Source organism: Leptosomus discolor, chromosome 5 (assembly GCF_034619465.1).
Source record: "Leptosomus discolor isolate bLepDis1 chromosome 5, bLepDis1.hap2, whole genome shotgun sequence".
In the NCBI taxonomy this organism is placed as follows: Eukaryota; Metazoa; Chordata; class Aves; order Leptosomiformes; family Leptosomidae; genus Leptosomus; species Leptosomus discolor.
This window is the reverse complement of record NC_141395.1, coordinates 80,423,618-80,436,045: the sequence shown is the minus strand read 5'-3', so window position 1 is coordinate 80,436,045 and position 12,428 is coordinate 80,423,618.

Sequence of the window (12,428 nt, the reverse complement as noted above, 5' to 3'; positions counted from 1 at the left end):
GAAGGAAAACACAAAGGCAGAAACCAACCATGTACTGGTGGAGATTACAAAGAAATATACTCTCGGGACATATTATTCCTGATTCTTCCTTGCTCCTCTTCAGAAGTCACCAATATTGAGGTTTGGCAAACCGTTGGGCTGACACGGCAGGTCTTGGGCTTTGGTACTCCAAAATTGAAGCTAACAACCACCACCTCCTGATGGAAACGATCACAATCCCACCAGCTAACTAGCGCCGTCACCTTATGGCTTTCCTAGACGTAGCACACACATACGTAGGACATACTGGACTGGTGTGGGAAAACCACATCCCATGGGCAAAGGTAGGTATGCTCCTAAATGTGCAGTTTTGCCAGTGTAACCAAATTGGCCCTTAGGGTCTCTGCCTGGAAAGCTGCGGTGCTGGAAGTCCATGCTTCCTCATAACTTGCCATAATGAGGGTGTGCAATTACCTATCATACTTCATTTTAAATAAATATCAATATTTTTTCCTCTGGGCTCTCCTTTCTTGTTTTGTCAAGAGCAATGATTGTATCATAGCCAACATTATGATGCAAAATTAGAGGGAAGTTAAGGCATTAGAAAGGTGGCATCACCTGAAGAGATGTGACGGCTGCTCACATTAGCTCAAACACCTTTCTCCCTGAAGTCTGACCCTAGGTGTAAATCAGAGGAGCCTGATGGGACGTAAAAAGAAGTACTATCCTGTTGACCCAGTTTTCATAGAGAGCAGTGTGTATAATTATTTTGGCCACCTGCAGTTGATAAACCAGTCCCGTGTGAGGTTAAAAATTACCCAGGCATTTACTGGTGATACAGCAGTATGCTAGAAACCTGCACGGCAAACCTGCTCAGCCACAGCTACACTGGAGGGAGGTGTGGTGAGGCACGATCCAGGACTGAGATAGCTCTTCTGGCAGATGTCCTCAGCACAGAGAAAGCTCTACAGCTTCTGCCTAGGTGATTTATTTTGTTCAGGAATGGTAAAGTAAGTCCTATGACAAGCATCTTCTTTTGCAATAAGGTAGGAGCTGCACGAGGGCTGTGTGTACACTGCTCCAGCTTGCAGGAATATCAGTGTTTTTCAGCAGTAAACACAGCACTCCTGAAACTACTGCATTGCTGCAGGAAAACCACTCCCCATGGGAAAAGTTATAGCACCAAAAGTGCAATTTTGTCTATAAATAGCATCAGCGCAAAGGATTTCTGCCAGAAAAGCTGTGACACAGACTGCCCCTTCTTCAGGCCCCAGCAGATGCCCGTCGTGCCGCAGAAGCCCACAGCAGAGACGAGGAGGAATTTGCTGAGGTAGCATCCTGGGTGCCTGCGCGGATGACGCCACTCCTGTACATCACCAGGCGACGATCATCCGCGACGGGGATTGCAGTGCTGAGCTCCGGCAGTTTGGGTTCACACAGCGCGTTTTCCCCACGGACGGGGCTGGTGCTCCCGAGCAGCTGGGCAGTGCATGTTAGGCAGCCAGGTGTGAACACAACCTCCAGATGTTCGGTGGGTTCTGCAGCCCTGGGAAAAGGTTTCAGAAAGAAATCCAGCATGGTGCAAATCAGCTGCTCACAAACCACTGCCTTGGCACCCCCTTTTGTCACCCCTCACACAGGCTCGCTGTCCCTTCCCTCATTTGTCAGATTTTCACTTTGTTTCTTCCCAGGTTGAAAAGGACTAGGAGCTGACAGTTTATATATCTATATAATTTTGGTTTTATGGGGCGTTCAGAATGTTTTTAGACCACCCAACTGGGGTATGAGAAAGGATTTATGTGTTTTCATTTTTTCCCATCTAAAACTTTTCTTTTTTTTTTTGTTCGATATGTTGTAGAACTCAGTGAATCCTCAGAAATAAATAGTGATATAGCTGTTACTAATTCTTCTAAAATTAAGTGACCTACTTGGGAAAGCATTTTCTCTGGAACTTAAGGCAAGAGTACAAATGGATATCATTATACAGGCATAACTTTCTGTTCTGTCTTGGTTTTGTTTATGTCATTTGGGAATGGATTTAAGTTCAGCCAAAACATTGCAATTTCTGTTGGGGAAAAAAAGGTGAGATTCTTAAGATAAACAATAGCTATGCTACGCAGTCTAATACATTGGTATTAATGGTAATGGTATAATGCACCACATAAAAAAATCTAATTCCTGTATCTTCCATTACAGATTATGCAAAATTGGAGTAAGCTACTAATAGCAGCGGACTTCCTAAAGATTTATTCTAAATTTAAAGATCTTCATCTGCTCTTGTTGTGCAAACTGCAAATACTGCTCTAATACAAACACAACTGAACTGTAAACCAGCTCATTATATCTCAGGTCCGTGCCAAGTGATGAGCACGCTATGTTAAAAATGTCAGTACAGGCAAGTTTTTCTTTAACGAGTTTTCCTCAAGACTAGCCAGCTAACGAATGGGGTTTGATCACGATACTGAAGCATTTTCCAGGAATTATTCCGATTTGCACTCAGGTACAGAAAGCACACCTCAGACGTAAGTACAACGTGTACCCACGGTTTGCTGGGTCTGTGCGGTCCATACCCCCGTGAGATACCATGTGTACAACATGTCCTAGCCATATCTGCCGGGGGAAACCCAAATCACGCTCCCTGTGACACAGGCTAGAGAAAACACTGTCATAAGGACACTTCTGCCCAGCAAGCCAAGCAGCATACAGGTCCTCTGCTGAGAAGAAAACACGTTCCCCACCCCTGAAGTTAACCAGAAATTATCGTACTGCAGTGCTTGTTTGCTCGATGCCAGTTTGCTGTGGAGGCCAGGCCCAAATACAACCCAAACTGAATCCTCTGTGACAGCTAAAGCGGTGCCATGGGGCCCCGACTGCTGCACTGCCGGGGTGCCACCACTGCCAGCTTGGTGTTGACAGACGCCCTGTATGAAGTGCTGTGGGTGGGAGAGGCGGGTCCCAGCTCCTCCTTTGCTTCTGCTTTCATCCTGCAGAGACTGTGCTTTTCACAGCTCGGTTATTAAGGCAGATGGTTGCCTGCAGAGCCCAAGGCAAGTGGACAGATGGGCTCTCCTCCCCTTAAAACTATGAGCAAGAGCTTGCTGACCTTGCCTGTTTCCTTGGCTGGAATCAGTCAAAAAAAAACAAACCAAAACAAAACAAAACAAAACAAAACAAAACACAACCTTTACCATAGCTTCCATTCCTGCTTCCACTTGGGGTGAACTGGGACCGATGCAAATCTTGATTTTCCTTGTCTGCTTGCAGGGACACAACATCAGGTAGTGGCTTGCCACTCAGAGATGAGCCTGAGCTATTCCTAAACTCAATGGTGCTTAATCTCTTTCTGAACTCAGATTGCTCCCCTACTACATTTGTTCCAGATCTGATCAGGCAAGGAAACATTCAGCACTTCACCTGTATATACTCCAAGCAGCACATTACCTTCATTCATGGTAACAATTACATGCATTTATGATACCATAAATGCTTAGATGAGCCTTCAGGATCCGTGTGGCTTCGGAGGAGGGAAGAAGAGATAGTAGGGTATATAAAGGAAAAATTGATATGGAAACATGCTGACCTCAGAACAAATTTAAACCAATGTTGGTACAAGCTGTCATATAAATAATTCTGACCCATCACTTGCGACCAGATCCAGCTGATGCTGTTCCCCTGCAGACAGACATGAGAAACTATGGAGGGAGTCAAAAATAGAGGTAACACAACCAGTGCTGCAAAGCATTGAGAAATTTCAACCCTCACCCTCCAAAGTCAAGAAGGGAGTGCCTGTGTGGAAAGACAATACGCAGAAGTTCAGGGAGGGCTAGCTGACTCCTGGCAGTCTCTTCTGACCTAAACTTTTCTATAATTCAACTTATGAAAGTAGGACGGGTCGGAGCAGGGGGAGAATTCCAAAATATCCTTCGAGGTGAGAGCTAAAAGCATTAGTCTGGTCCATTTGCAATGTATACAATCCCTCCTCCAACCTTGGCAGCACAATTTCAGGTATCGATGCTGCAGGAGCCACAGCCAGAGCAAGGAGATGAGCAGGTGCTTGGTGGGACACAGAGGCCTTTGCATTTAGACCAGAAAGTCTTGCAACAATCTGAAAATTGCATCAGAGCTGCTGAAAGAAGCCTGTAGAAACTTGCTGAATACGACAGGCCTGCCCCAAAGGCTTGTGAGCTTTAGCAAACCCCTCAAGAAGCCTAGTTTGAAACGGGAATCTGTAACAGAATTCCAAGTCAACAGCTTTACTGTAAATATTTTACACTGAACTCGATCTGCTTTCTTTCCCTCTTTTATAGTGATGTGGACTTGTTTTCTCTCCTTTCGCAAAAATCTGTTCATTCTGCTGCTTTGTTGTCCTACAAACTTCCACTCACAGATGTCAAACCACCAAAAAAGAAAGGGATATTGCATCCAGCAGAAACAGGAGTGGAGGAGACAGGCGACCCCATGGCCTGTGATGGCCCAGCAGTACATTCTGTTGTCATGAAGCTAATGTTACGATCTCTCAGTAACGACAGGGCAGACTCGCTGAACTGAAGAGGAAAACTGCTGGCTTTTAGCTCACGGAGCTCTTGACCCACTGCTGAGCAAAAATCCCTCATCTACTTGCTGAAGTCAATCCTGCATCACTCCAGCTACAGGAATCAGACAAGTGGCCCTTTGCTGAGTGAAAGCTCTTCTCCAACTGCCTATTTGGTCTCCATATCAGGAGACGGTAGGCAAAAATGGAATGCAGACTTGCCTACGGGGCTTACTCTAAAAAAGGGATTACACAGGGAGTGGAAACCCAGCACAGAGATCGGGAACTTAAGAACTCCTCGTTAGCTCCCCATCAAGAGTGAGATCAGAAGGTGGGACCCACAATGACATCACTGTCCTTGCAGAACTTGCAAGCACCCCCAGGCATGCCTCTGAGCTCCCAGCTACTCACGCTTCCATCTTATTCCCAGCAGACTCTGCCTAAGGCAATGGGGGCCACCGAAGTTTGCCCTCAGGAAGAATGTTGAACTATTCCCATGTCCCAAATTTTTCCCTTACCACTCCCCTTTCGACGCTGACCTAGCCCACAGCCTTTCACCCTGCAACCTATTTCTGTCTTCCCTCCAAGGAAGCAGCATTCACTCCAGTCCAAACCCTCCAGCTCGCTCGTGTGCCGGCTGCTGGCCTCTATTTACACGTCACCTCCAAAGCCTTCATTTGGCAGGCAGTCTGGAAAATGCCAGCGTGCTACATTAACCTGCATTTCTCTCTTCATTCTCCGTTCTTAATCAGTGTTTGAGAATGTATTAATGTGGGGCTAAGCCACAAAGTTTGCATCTGGGCTTTTCTTACGTTTGGAGGAGCCAAGCTAGCACCACAGCCTAGTGAAGAGTCACCCCTTCCTCACGTAGCACCTGAAAGCCAGTGCATAGCAGTGACTCCCCGTCATAGAATTCCCTCTTCCGCTTGATTATATAGTCATTATGATATTTTCACCGTGCTTTCCCAATTCTAAGCCACCAAACAGTCATTTGGTCCAGATACTGAAGCAGTTCAAAAACTACCACCGTTTCTAGCTCAACCAAAGTCTCTGCCTTCAGGCAGCGACATAACAAAAAGGGAGTAGTCATAGTGGATGAGTTAAACAACATTAAATCTCTCTGTAGTCACTTTAGGAATGAATATATGAGGTAGCTCTTACCGAGTTTCGTGTGTATGTGTGATACATAAGTCTAAGTTTGCAGCAAGGCTGTTACTCTGATACCACAGGCTCTGACATAGCCACAAGGTCAAAGAGGGGTGGCAGAGGAGACAAGATGACCTCTGTTCTTCCTCAGGTGGCCCATCTCGCCAGCAAGGTGCTAGGAGGGAACCTGAGGTCTGAACTTCCAGCATGTCTGCTTCCATGGTGCAGTCTCGCCTACGCACTGCTATGCTTGGGAGACAGATACGTTCATTAACATCTGTGGTTATGAATGTACAAAGGGGTCCTGAGGTTCCTGAGGCAGTTGGAAGGGACACTGAGAAATCCATCCTCACCACTGCCCTCTTCCAGGGTCTTTGTGTGGCCATCCAAAGACACACACACCCCCAACGGCACAGCGAAACCCATGAGTAACAGTCAGCATTGCCAAGAGAATAACCCTGCTAAGGATAATTACCGGTGACGGCACTGTGCCAGGGACAGAAGTTACTCAGACAAACTATGAGCACACATTTGTAGACGACCACCCCTCTTCTTCCCTCAGACCTTTCCCTTAGGTTTCTGGCAGTACCAACCCATTTGGTGGAAGGGGTAGGTTCTGCAGTGCAGCTTTTTGCAAAAAAGCAGTAGTACAGTGGTGCACTGACATATCTTGCATCTGGGAAAGAACAGCCCCATGTACCAGTACAGATTGGGGACTGAGCTGTTAGAGAGCAGCGTAGGGGAAAGGGACCTGGGGGTCCTGGTGGGCAGCAGGATGACCATGAGCCAGCGATGTGCCCTCCTGGCCAAGAAGGCCAGTGGCACCCTGGGGTGTATGAGAAGGGGTGTGCTCAGTAGGCCAAGAGAGGTTCTCCTCCCCCTCTCCTCTGCCCTAGTGAGACCCCATCTGGAACAGTGTGTCAAGTTCTGGGCCCCTCAGCTCAAGAAGGACGGGGAACTGCTGGAAAGAGTCCAGTGCAGAGCCACAAAGGGTATGAAGGGGGTGGAACATCTCCCTTCTGATGAAAGGCTGAGGGAGCTGGGGCTCTTGAGCCTGGAGAAGGGGAGACTGAGGGGTGACTTCACTGATGTTTATAAAGACATAAAGGGTGAGAGTCAGGAGGGTGGAGCTGGGCTCTTCTCAGTAATGTCCAATGATAGGACAAGCTGGAGCACAGGAGGTTCCATATTAACACAAGGGAAAATCTTCTTCCCTGTGAGGGTGACAGAGCCCTGGCACAGGCTGCCCAGAGAGGTTGCGGAGTCTCCTTCCCTGGAGACACTCAAAACCCGCCTGGATGCATTCCTCTGTGATCTACTCTAGGTGGTCCTGCTCTGGCAGGGGGGTTGGACTAGATGATCTTTCGAGGTCCCTTCCAAACCCTAACATTCTGTTTATTCTGTGATCTCAGAGCTATCCAGCTTATGATACAGGCCCTCCTCCACCAACTGCTGATCTCAGAAGAGGCTGTAAAACCTGTATTGGCAAAGAGAGATAAGTGAATTTTTTCTAAGCTCTGAGCTGCCGTGGGACCCTAGGTACCGAGGTCTGCTGGTTTAAAGCTGTTCAGTATCCGTCTTGATCACAATACTGCAGGCATGTAACCCACCTACACTCCTTATGCTGTACCAGTTCAACTGAGTGACCTACAAACGGATTCTTCGATTTTTCCAGTACAGAAAAGCTAAGGGCAGTCGGGAATCCTCCTCACACAAAATAATCCAGGAGATTTCCCATTTTTTGCCTCCTGGAGAACGCCGTCTATTCAGCGTTTAGCAAAGAGCAGCTTCTGGGGCTGAAGGAAGCGTATAACACCTCTCACATTGCCAGCAGTGCAGGAGAGAATGACCAAGCATGTAACTACAAGGATGACCTTGCACCTTCCAATTAGAAATCTCATTACTAAATTCCACAGCGCGCACACACAGCCTTTGGCTTCATAGACATAATATCATCAGGGATCATTGTCTTTTTGTTTTGAGGGGAAAAAAATAACAAGGGAAGCTGAGCAAACATAAGCTGAAGGCAGAGGTACCTTCCTGTTAAATACCAGAGCACTGACAACAAAACAGCTGTTGATATTAGCACATTCTGGGTGCTGGCATACATACCTACCTAAATTTCTCATCACATTTGTAGGTAGAACTTGATATTCTGAAGCATTCAGTAGTCTCAACTCTGAACTCAGATAATTTTTGTGTTGGTGTACCATTAAAGGAAAAAAAAAAAAAAAAAGTCAAACAATCCACAGTCCTTAGTAAGGAGCAGAGCTAGGCGGTCCTAAAGTGATATATTCTTATTTTTTAATTTCTTTTCTCATCAAAAGCAAGACCCATCTCTTGTTGCCCTTTCCCATGACACTCACAGGAAGGTACATCTACGCTAGAAGAACTAGACCAAAGTTATATTGGTACAGGAGGGTTATTCTAGATCCTTCAGGCACTATGGTTTGGATCTGTAGATAAGTCCTAGTGGAAGTGAACAGGAAGCAGAGATGTTCCCTGCTTCCCAGACACACAGGCCACAATAGGTTAGAGAAGATCTGGGGCTTCCCAGATCTATTCCGTGCTCTATTCCTGTAGGCAGTGTTGGACCATGTACTTTGACCCTCGAAACCTCCCTCCCCACTCCCTATTGCACATCTCACAAGCCCATTTAGAGCAAAGGCGAGGCAGTACAGTCAGTAGAGCACACTTGGGCCTACACAGTGGGGTCTGAGCATGGTTAAGTACCTTTGCAGCACAAATGATAACAGTAACAATAATGGTTGTAGCTCACTCACGACCTCTTCTTCCCTTTCTAAGGATGTAAATAATGCTCTTATCTTCTAAGAAATACCTCTGGCATCTCTGACTAGGCGATAAGTAGAAAGAAGAGAGACACTCTTAACTGCTGATCAAGAGGGAGGAGAGTGATTAGCATCCTCTGGGGAACACCTTGTTGATGACGGCTGCTTTGCATTGTTGAGGGTGTAAGAAGCACCTAAATTCCTCCTCCACAGAGCTCTCAGCTGCTGATGAAGTCAGTTCTGCATTAATCCCTCAGCACACTCCTTGTCAGGCTGTTTTCTGATCAAAGCTTTTCTTGCCACTGCAGTCATAATTGCAACTCCGCGTAACCCTCCCCGGTTTGGGAAAGGGACGTAGTCTGAATGCCAGTAGAAGGAAGAACTGGACGTAGGCAACACCAAGCATCTTCTGAAGTAAGAAAATAAGACAAAAACACCCTGCAGAGGGACCCATCATCAGCAAGGCTGAATCAGCTTTTGGAGTTTCCACGTTGGTGTTCGTGGCCCTGGCTCCCTGGCAGCTGGGTTTGATACGCTGGGTCTCAGCAGTCCCCTGGAATTGCCCATCAGTGCACAGCCCCTTAAGGCGTTTGCCATGCACAAACTGAGCCAACACAAGGAGAAACAGGCACAGGGAAGCAGCATTGCTCCTACCAAGTCAAAGCCTGGACTAGCATCCAAGCTTTCTGAAGCCCAGACTTAATCTCGAGGAGTGGATCAACTCAGGTGTGTGGGTACAACCCACTGCATTGATTCGCATTGGTGAGTACCAACAGAGCAAAGCGCTCTGTGCTGTGCACCACCCTCAGCAGTGGAAGTAAACAGCGTTCATGTGGCTCTGCACCCACAATGGGATCCCGTAGTAACAGTCTGGCTCTGCAGCCAGGCCCGAGGTGGTTCGTCTGGGTAGCCCTGCAATGCACCCCGACATCTTCTTGCTGAGGTCTCCCCAGCCTGGGCAAGAAAACACAGATAGAAGCACGTGCCCGTTTAGGCTCTTTCTGCACTGCAGCAACAAACTCTGCTTTAAACCTCTCAGAAAATAGCTGTGACAGAAAGTCCCTCCATCCCAGACACGCTTGCTCTCCTGGCAAAGGTACGCCTCAACGTTGTGCGGGTCTGGTCGCACAACATGAAAAAAATGCCAACCAGATCAGAAATACATCTACATCTAGAAGCAAGGTACGTTTGGACAGTGTAGGAAGAAAATACAACTTCACACTTGCCATTACAGCCCGTGCCTTAAATTAGGCAAACCTAGCCCATCGCAATGATGTTCTCTCTCCCCTTTTTTTACACTTTTTATCTCCCCATATTACCGCTGACACAAAACATCTATTTTCAAGCATGGTATTTACCTTTCTAATAAAATGCAGCGGGGGAGGTTCCACAGGTGAATTATAAATTGGTTTTAAAATCATTTACCAAGAAGTGTTTTAAATCCATTTCCCTTAATTTCATTTGATGTGGCATATGTCTTGCAGTGCAAAGGGGAGATGCAGCTTTATTGCCACTATCTGCCAGATGAACATGTTCATCATCAACAGTGCAGGGAGTGATAAGTCCCTTATCTGATACAGAGAGACAAAACACTCCCTCTTTCTTATCAACAAATTGAGTTACTAGCCAAGTGAAGTAGCTTTTTGGTAGCCTTTCTGACTGCATTTTGCTTTTAAATCCATCCTGGCAGCAAATGTTCATGGATGTATTTGCCTCTCTTATGGTCGTTTCAAAATGAGGCAGCAGACACAGATAAGAATGCTTCGTGTCCCCAAGACCTCTGATCTGCCTGTTGTTACACAGTTTGCTCTGGCTGCTGCTAAACTAAACTACACTGAAAGTAATAAATGAATGAATAAATAAAAAAATAAAGAGCTAAAACGGTCATACAAAGAGCTTAGAGGAACACAGAGGCTGTAACACTGCGCAGCTGAAGCCTTGCTGACATGACCATCACTGATGGCTTAGGCCACGCTTCTCAGTGATGTCCCTAATTTCTGAGTGCCTGACCTGAGACAGTTAGGACCCAGAAACCTCGGGAAGTGCAAGCCTTGATCTAGCCAAGGTAACACTTTTGCTATACCTGGCTACGTACCTCCGGATCCACTCAGAATTAACCACACCGCATAACAAGGCTAGAGAAAAGTTAGGGTCCTCAGCCGTGTGACATTACTAGGAGACCGCAGCAGCTGAATGCATGAAAAGGTTTTTGGGTGTAAAGAGCTGAGAAGCATCTGATGCCTTTTCAGGACTTAGTTTGATGGTCCCCACTGGCATGCTCTGTGCTGTGAGCAGCTACTCTGAGAGGCTTTGCCCAGAGTACTACCCATGAGGAAGGCGCTGGCATCACACTAACTTGACTATTATCTTCCATAAACCAGCCCCAAGAAGATGTGACTTGATAGCAGAAACTTATGGAGGACAGACACCCGAAGTCAGAAATGTTTCTTGTAAATACCTACGAACTCTCTGCTACAAGCTCATCTTCTTCCCTCCCATAAAGACATGATCAAACAGGAGCTCCAAGATTAATATAAGGGTTGACAATAGGAACATCATCATGTCACCTGCTGAGCAAGACAAGCAAAACCCATGAGTGCTCTTGAGCTTGCTCAGCAAGGAGACAGGCAAGGGAGCGCAGACAGTCTTCACTAGCAGCTTGAACCAGGGCTCTGGACTTAGCATTGCTTCAGACGAGTAGATTGCATACATCTTTCCACCTCCTCAAGTAAATCAAATGCAACCACCTAAGAGCTGCAACAAGACCAGTAACACCTCCAGTCTCCAGTGTTTTCCAAAGCCCATACATACCTACTTTTTTAGAGATTCTCCCTCCATGGAGATACTTTCTTTCCCAGTACATTTTCCTGCGGCTGAACCTGTTAATTTGGTAGCAATCAGATGCCTCATCTTTAAAGCAGCTATTTTGCAACCAGCTGCATTATTCCTGGAAGGGTTGTATACTCTCACCTGTTTGTAGACGGGACAGGATTTGTTGGATATTAATTCTCAACGAGACAAGAGATAATTATAATAATGGCCCAGCTGACAATAGTTTCAATAGTTTCCAGCCTCGTTGTCAGCTGACACATTCTTTCCTCCAGATAATATCTGATGCACTCGGATATTTCTGAAGCTGTGCCTCCACAGGACATGCCATGAGAACTACAGCGAGCTCTGCGCTCCCCTGCTTTCATACCAAACCTGCAAGGAAGTTGCTACAGGACGGGTTGTTTATTTTTCTTGAACATTAATAAGAAACCTGCCTAATAAATTCCAGTCCTTCCCTGCTTTCCATCTGTGACGGTGCTCTGGAGCTCCTTCCCACCGGGTGCACAGCCCCTGCAGATCCCCTCGGCGTCATGCCGAGCAGAGAGGGACTCTCTGCACCTGCAGGTGCAGTATGGAAGTGGCTCCACACGCATGGGCAGGCAGAAAGACTCATTCCTGCTGCCTCACGGCTGATACTCAGCCCTATGCAGGGCGCAGAGCGAGGAGCATCATTCAGAAACACCAGTGTTGAAGGGCTGGAGCAAGGCAGTGGGAGAGGCTCTGATCCCATCTTAGCTCTAAAGATCAAGGCTTTTAAAATTAAAGAAAGCCTTGACACTGTTGGTACCTGAAAGGATCATTAAGTAGTCGCGAATAGCCTTAATACTTTAAAGAGGACTTAATCAAGCAGAGCTGGGATGTCTTGACAATCTGATAATTGCAGCATAAAATTCAGAGAATGTGGAGGCCATGGGGATGCATGACCGGCCTTTTGGGGCTGATTGTTCCGAAACAGCTCTTCTTTTTCTTTTTGAAGAGAAATTTAAATTACTCAGACTTTCAAAAATAACTGTTTATCTTTCAGAAGAACCTTGAAAATCTTCTCATTTATCATGCACTTCAATCAGTGCAGATTTCCTGTAATTCGCCCTTAATCCACAGCTGGACAAAACTCTCTGCTATCAAGGAATGCCAAAACTACTGGTGTTAGC